Genomic DNA, 8,718 nt, shown 5'->3' on the forward strand with positions numbered 1-8,718 from the left:
TTCATATGAAAACTCGACTAAAAGACACAATGCACAACAAAAAAACAATTAAAAAAATCCATTAATTTTTTTTATTTTTATATAACAATATGATACTCATATTAAAGATAAAAACGCTTATTATTATGGTGAATTTTTTTTGAAAAAATAATGTCGTATGAAAAGTTATGAACATTTTAAAATGATGGGGAATTGACATGTGCCTTGCATGTGGAGAGAGGAAGTCAACAAAGGTGAGTTATTACCTTCATGTCATTTCCATCAATTTTTATTTATTAAATTAATCTCAGTCATTCAAATCTAAGATCAATAGACTGAATTCTTTCTCACTCTTCTCATGTTGTTGTCCTTTGTATTTTAACTTTACCCTGCAAAGCATTTAGAAAGAGTTTTGTCATTGCTTAAGAAGTGAGAAGCATAACTTATGTAAAGTATGGAAGAAACAAAAGATTAGTGAAGAGTTTGTTGAAAACCCGAATCCGGAGGCAAAAACTAAACAAGGCGGTGTGATCTTCATAGTGAGTTGAGTTAGGGAGAGGGGGAATTACTGGCGTGATACCATGTAAATAATGAAAAGACTACCACCCAATTAGTTGGGGGATTTATATTCATATAAACAAAAGTTATATCAAGAAATATAATTGTTTATCGTATTACTTTTAACATATATATACAAAACGTTAAGAAATTAACGTGGTCTTCCGACAATCCGACTTACCTTTACCGTACGGGTGCGCATGCTTGAATAATTCAATTATTAATGAAGTCTATTTATCACTTTATAAATACTACTTCATCAATCTCACTTGACCACACCATCAAAAACATGTCTTCGATGGAGTTCAAGCTTCTCCACGTTTACACACTTCTTTCTGTAAGTGTATACATCTTTCATTAACAACATGAACCTAAATAGATAGATATTTATATAAGAATATGAGAAGCCATAATAATATATGCCAACTGAAAGTCAGTAGTATTAAAAAATGTTTAGTAGCTTCAATGATCTAGAAATTAAACACTCATGTTCATAATAACTAATACAAGGCGATTAAGGGGCGGGCCCACATTTAATTCTCGAAATAATACAAAGCATACGAATGGTAATGAGTAGTTCCAAATGTTGTTCAAAAGAGCTAAAATAAGGTTTGCCCGTTTGGTATTTAATTTGGACTTGAGTTATAAAGATATGTATAATGTGTTACAAAATAAAGACTTTGTGTTTTGTGATAGGAATTAAATTATTTCTTGAATTAATTTGTGATTTGGTTACGATGATCAGCTGGTAGCAGTACTTGTGGGAAGTCATGCACTAAACAATCCTGAAGTGTACTGGAAATCTGTGTTACCAAACACTCCTATTCCAAAAGCAATTAATCAACTTTTATCAAACACTCAAGGTTGATCATCCTTTGTTTTATTATTTCTTATATTTTGTATCAACTTTTAGTATATGGTTGTGATACTGTGAGAATCATATATAACATATTGTAATTATCGTGTAACGTAATTACTAACTATATAATTATATAATTACACTACTTGATTCTCACGGTTAACATGCTAATTTAATTTAATTGTACGTTAATTTTCCCCATAATAATAACAACAATAATAAAAGTAATATTATGTTGATTTACATGCAGCATGGGACGATGGAAAGGAAAAAGTCACCATGGACACTTACATCAAGCTAACACAATCTTATAACCCTTATTCCAAGTATGAGGTTAAAGATAATGAACCCCTACAATCTTACTGGGCTTGGAGACAAGGATCCAAGGAACAGCAAAAACATAACCCCATCATGAAGTTATTATTCTTGGAAACCGACTTGTATCAAGGCGAACAACTGAAGTTGCATTTCATGAAAAACACCCATAAAACCGAACTTTTACCCCGAAACATCTCCGATTCAATTCCCTTTTCCTTAAATGACCTTCCCGAAATCTACAATAGGTTTTCGGTTGAACCCGACTCAAAGGAAGCCGAAATTATAAGGCATGTACTTTAACATATGTAAGGACAATGTCAGTGAAGGTGAGGAAATATTTTGTGCGACTTCGTTAGAATCCATGATCGATTCGACTACTATGAAATTGGGTAAAAGGGTGAGAGCGCTTTCGACCGAGGTGAATAGTAAAAAAAGTACCCCGTCACAAGAGTACAAGATTGGGCTGGTCAAAAAGCTCGCGGAGAATAACAAAGTTGTGGTGTGTCATATGCAAAGCTACGCGTATGCTGTCTTTTTTTGTCACGTGAGCGTTGATATCCGATCGTATGCGGTTTCCTTGGAGGGTGAGGATGGAACCAAGGTGAATTCCGTGGCGATTTGTCACACGGATACCACGAAAATTAACCCGAAACATATGGCATTTGAAGTGCTTAAGGTGGCTCCAGGAACTGTTCCACTGTGTCATTTCCAACCTGAAGATCATGTTCTTTGGGTTCCATATTAATTATTAGTGTTTAATTCAGTACTGATGGTTTGTGTGTGCTTTAAGAATGAATGTTTAGGTTGAGTGTCGATGCTACTTGTTGCAACTAATTTGCTTATGTTTGTTTAGGTACTTTGTCGGTGTTTGTAATATAAGAAATAAAATTGTGTGTCTTCTTTAATTAGTTACTTGCATATCTTTAATTTTAAAAGTATTTCAGCTGTATAACAAATAACAATTACTACTATTTACTAGAAAGACGATAACTTTTTATAAGATCCTCAATTCAATGTCTTTTTGCATCTGTTGAGCTTTCAGTGCATCCTCAAGCTTCTCATCGAGCCAGAAGCCGAGGTTCAAATCTTCAAATCGAATACTTGAAAGCTAGGATCAACAATAATAATAATAAAAAGTATATATAAGAGTTTGTAAATAAATAACAGACGAAACAAATCAAATTAAATCTTCTAGTTAGGAGTGTTCATAGCCCGACCGAAACAAAGCATTCCAAATGAGTTGCATTGTAAAAAGAGAGTTGGGCCGAGGATTAGACTGGAACATTTTTGAGCATCTTTAAATAGCCCATTAAGATAAATAGAAGCCCATGAAGATCCACACAAGTACACAACCACAGCAAGAAACAAAATAAACGTAGCATTAGAACGAAGAAAGATTTAAAAGTTTGATCTTAAACTAAACTAGACTTGTTCCACCCAAGTTTATCTAATTAGAAAGGTTATAACACACATGAATGGTTGCATGATTATCTTTTAGATCATAAAACATTCCGGTATGTTTAAAATACATAACACCAATATTTTTTTCCTTTTCTAATTTAAAAACTTAAATATCACTGTTACATAGGAAAAACAAACGGACAACAAGCTGCATCACCTGTCTCTTTTGATTGCAAAAAGATCGACCAACTGATTAAGATGCTTGAAATGAAGATAAATACGTTCCAATCTTCTGCCTTGTTTGAACACAATTTACAAAGTCATTATTTCCAACATCAATCATATGGGTGTAGAATCTTACCAGCACCAATTGATGGATGTTATAAACTTGATAATATTTATGTAAGTTGAATATCTTGTATTCAATCCACAATACTTGAAATAATAACTTTTCACCAACTCCATGAACACACTCTTAATGAGATATATGAGACAATAGTATGGTCGCCATTAGGTGCGGTCGTGCCTCACCCCATTCTTGCTTAACTTTGTACACAACCAACCCGTCGTGCCTTATCCCAGGCGAGGCCACGAAGTCGTGCGTAGTATAAAATTTCCACAATTTAGAAAAATAGACCGACTTGTTACAATTTTTACCCCTTATACTATATATAATAGTCTATCCGAACCGAATTAGCACTTCTCAGATCAGGCGAGGCCTCTCCAGCAGAGCTGGGCGCCGGGGCCCTTGCTGCACTAGCGATTGGCACATAGGGGAGTGGTTGCCCGGCTTTCTCGGCCTGGTATCCTGCACCTCGCGTTCATGATATCTACATCCAACTGTGCCCAATACTCCTAACTTTCACTCGTTGGTAGATAAAACTCCCAACTAACGATTTGTCTCCCACCACTCCCAACTTGTAACTTCTTTTTTTTTGGCACTCCCGAACTTAATGGACCCTAACCCCGTTAGTTTTTTTACAGACGTGGCATTTTTTGCTTATGTGGCATGCCATGTGAAAAATAACTTATTAAAAAAACTAACAAGACAACAAATAATACACACACAAATCCCACTACAAAAACCACCAACATTCACGTCGGCCTCCACAACCGTCGGAATCTGCCACCACCTTCATCACAACTGCTAGCCTCCAGTGCCTTCACCCTCACCGTCAGCCTTCACCACCACCACTATCGTAAGCAGCCACATCAACAGCCAAACCCTAGACCAACCCAATTTACTTTGCTAAAATTCTATTTTCTTGTTTACAATCTGAATACATTAGCATAGGGATTTTGATGTGAATAAAGAATCGAGTAGAATGTAATGTTTATTACCTCGAATCGTTGTTTTATCATTAACGGCGGGCTCGCAGGAAAAATGCGGTAGAGGCAGTGAAGGAGGCGATGGAGGCTACTGGTGGTGGTGAAGGCAGTGAATCTAGCGGTGATGGTGAACGTGGTGATAGAGGCCGGAAGTGGCAGTGGTGTAAAAGGTGGTGATGGTGGTGGTGTCGTGTCTGTATGTGTGTGTGTATATATATATATTATTTATTGTGTTGTTAGGTTTTTCTTTATTTTAATAAGTTATTATCCACATGGCATGCCACATAAGCAAAAAAATGCCACGTCAGCAAAAAAACTAACGGGGTTAGGGTCCATTAAGTTCGGGAGTGACAAAAGAAAAGAAATTACAAGTTGGGAGTGGTGGGAGACAAATAGTTAGTTGAGAGAGTTATCTACCAACGATTGAAAGTTAGAAGTATAAAAAACCAATATCCCTTTTTTATTTAATTTCATTTTTCTGTATTAACTTGAGTTCGTTTATTTCATTAACTTAAAAAAAATTTGAATACATAATCCTTCTGAATATTGTTTTCTTGATGTTCTAGTATACATTCACTTGATAACGAAGTTCTATTCAAATTAAAGTTTTTTTTTGTGTGTGTGTGTCATGAGCTATATGAGTTTCAATACCGTGACGAACCAAAATGATTCCGATTAACGAACATCGGTAGTGGTACTGTTATTTTTTTATTATTTTTATCGATGTTAAACATGTGCTAATATCATTTTGGCATATCATGATTTGAAGATAAATGCTGGTGTAAAAACAATGACTAACTACATGACAGTGTTACCACCATGCCACGGAACCGTAAATGTTTCTAAGTCAAACCCACATCAGATGCATATCACCGACACACCACCACCACCATAGCAGTAACAAAAAAAACCCTACTTATATAGAACTAAAGAAAATCTGGTTAATAACTTAGATGGGTAACATTAAACATCCACAATAATGAGTCATGAAAACTTGCATACACACATATTATTAATCAGTTCGTGTTAGCAAGTCAAAACTGATGTTTGCGCATGTATACCCGAACCTAATTTTGCCCATTTAAAACCCTAAATTAATCATCTAATCGTTTATGTTGGGGTATTTTTTGCCCATGAGAAAGCCCATCAAATTTTAGTCTACATGGGTTTAATTACACACCAAATTGGTGATTTTGGTTTTTGGACTATGGGCCAACATGGGCCTTGAGTGGACGAGAAGAAACATATAAATATATATTGGTTTTGCTCATGTGATTGATATATCGGCCGCACACAAGAAAGAATATTATTGAGTTTTTTGTTGTTCCTCTTCTGCCATCGACGAAAGATTACGAAGAGAAGAAAATTAGTGCCCCAATTATTTTTGGTGTTTTGTCAAGAGATAAGAGACGTTTTAGAGACTGGGTATTCTCTCGTTGGTGATACCTCTTACTCGTATTCTTTTATAGTTCATATACTTGAAGATTGTTTGTACCAAGTATATGATGATTTGTGTATGCCTCTAGTTTTACCTAGAGAAGACTTTGTATTGCTATTATTGGTGATAGTGGATTTAAGCGGCTCTAGTAGTCCCGTGGTTTTTACTCTCGCATTGAGAGGTTTTCCACGCTAAAATTATTGTGTCCTATTTACTTTTAAATTACCCTATTTGTTTGCATCCTCATTGGTTCATTCGGGTCGGGAAAAAGTTTAGCCAAACGAAGATTAATTCCGCATTTTTGTTTACCGTTCATGGCTAGGTGGTCGTTTTTCCCAACAGAGTGGTATCAGAGCTTCGGCTCTTGTTCTTGGTTTAAGACTTGTTTGAACGATGGAAGCTAATACAGGTAGGATGGTGAATTTGAATGGTTCTAATTATCATGTTTGGAAAGGCAAGATGGAAGACCTTCTTTATGTGAAGGATACTATTTGCCTGTTTTTAGTACCGATAAACCTGAAGATAAAACTGTTGAAGGGTGGAATATTTTGCATAGGAAGGTTTGTGGGTATATTCGCCAGTGGGTTGATGATAATGTTTTGAACCATATTAGCGGGGAGAGTCATGCTCGTACTTTATGGACCAAGCTTGAAGAGTTGTATGCTCGGATGACCGGGAACAATAAGTTGTTTTTGATTAAACAGTTGATAAACTTAAAATACCGTGATGGAACTCCTACTGATCATTTGAATGTTTTTCAGTGTGTTATTAATCAGCTTGCAGGTATGGGTATTAAGTTTGAAGACGAGATACAAGGTTTATAGCTTCTTGGTACTTTACCGGATTCTTGGGAGACTTTTAGGACATCGTTGTCCAACTCCGCGGCTAACGGTATTATCACTATGGAATTGGCTAAAAGTAGTATTATAAATGAAGAGAATATAAGAAAGTCACAAGGTTCCTCTTCACATTCAGATGCCTTGGTTACCGAAAGTAGGGGGAGAAGCCATAGTAGAGATCCGAGTAATAAAGCAAAGCACCGCAGTAAGTCTAGAGGGAAGTTTGAAGATTATGAGTGTCATCATTGTGGTAAAAAAGGGCACACAATAAAATATTGCATTGCAGACAACTGAAAAAAGGAGAACAAGAAGGCTAATTACAACAATAAAAAGAACAACTACAAAACAGATGACGGTGATGAAGGTACTTCTGAAACTAACACTGCCACCGAAGAGCCGAAGAGTTTCATATTTGTTGTGATTATGATAGGGTGAACATTGCACGTGATGATTCGAGTCGGGTTGTTGACAGTGGTGCTACTTGTCATGTGACATCACAAAGGGATTTTTATTCGTCTTATACTCATGGTGATTTTGGGAATGTCAAGATTAATAATAATGGGCTATCAAAGATCGTTGGTGTTGGGGATGTTTGTTTGAAGTTTAATACTGGGATGAATTTGGTTTTACACAATGTGAAACATGTTCCGGATATTAGACTTAATATGATCTCCGCAGGCACATTAGATGATGATGGTTTCCACCGTACCTTTGGTGGTGGAATTTGGAAACTCACTATTGGTTCGTTGATCGTTGCAAGAGGTGAAAGAACTTCAAAGTTATACATGGCACATCCAAAGATTTCCAGAGACTCGGTTAATTCATTGACGAATTCTGATGTGACCAATATGAGGCATAAGAGACTTGCTCACATGAGTGAAAAAGGGATGTCTATTTTATTGAAGAAAGATGCCTTGTCTAGTGTGAAAGATGTTCATTTGAAGAAGTGTTCTCATTGTATGAATGGTAAGCAAAAAGGGCACACAATAAAATATTGCATTGCAGACAACTGAAAAAAGGAGAACAAGAAGGCTAATTACAACAATAAAAAAGAACAACTACAAAACAGATGACGGTGATGAAGGTACTTCTGAAACTAACACTGCCACCGAAGAGCCGAAGAGTTTCATATTTGTTTTGATTATGATAGGGTGAACATTGCACGTGATGATTCGAGTCGGGTTGTTGACAGTGGTGCTACTTGTCATGTGACATCACAAAGGGATTTTTATTCGTCTTATACTCATGGTGATTTTGGGAATGTCAAGATTAATAATAATGGGCTATCAAAGATCGTTGGTGTTGGGGATGTTTGTTTGAAGTTTAATACTGGGATGGATTTGGTTTTACACAATGTGAAACATGTTCCGGATATTAGACTTAATATGATCTCCGCAGGCACATTAGATGATGATGGTTTCCACCGTACCTTTGGTGGTGGAATTTGGAAACTCACTAGTGGTTCGTTGATCGTTGCAAGAGGTGAAAGAACTTCAAAGTTATACATGGCACATCCAAAGATTTCCAGAGACTCGGTTAATTCGTTGACGAATTCTGATGTGACCGATATGAGGCATAAGAGACTTGCTCACATGAGTGAAAAAGGGATGTCTATTTTATTGAAGAAAGATGCCTTGTCTAGTGTGAAAGATGTTCATTTGAAGAAGTGTTCTCATTGTATGAATGATAAGCAAAATAGAGTTTCTTTTCATAGTCATTCGCCTAATAGAAAAGAAAGTATACTTGACTTGGTGCATTCAGACGTATGTGGTCCTATGAAGACTAGAACACTTGGGGGTTGCTTATATTTTGTCACATTTATAGATGATCATTCGAGAAAGGTATGGGTTTATACTTTAAAGTCTAAAGATCAAGTATTTGATATGTTTAAGCAGTTTCATGCCCTAGTTGAGAGACAGGCTGGGAAGAAGCTCAAGTGTATCCGTACAGATAATGGAGGTGAATCCATTGTTCCTTTTAATGCTTATTGTAGAGAG

General features: G+C 36.2%; 1 pseudogene across 1 annotated transcript; it reads left to right on the top strand.

Annotated features, from left to right (window-relative positions):
* Window positions 1-770: 770 nt before the first annotated feature.
* Window positions 771-2,606, top strand: LOC143631664 (BURP domain-containing protein 6-like; annotated as a pseudogene). Its single transcript, XR_013153402.1, has 3 exons — window positions 771-874; window positions 1,283-1,400; window positions 1,647-2,606. The product of XR_013153402.1 is annotated as a BURP domain-containing protein 6-like (transcript).
* The last annotated feature ends 6,112 nt before the right edge of the window (window positions 2,607-8,718 follow it).

Source organism: Bidens hawaiensis, unplaced genomic scaffold (genome assembly GCF_021521415.1).
Source record: "Bidens hawaiensis isolate Kalapana, Puna unplaced genomic scaffold, B.hawaiensis_p1.1 tig00006190_1, whole genome shotgun sequence".
NCBI lineage: Eukaryota > Viridiplantae > Streptophyta > Magnoliopsida > Asterales > Asteraceae > Bidens > Bidens hawaiensis.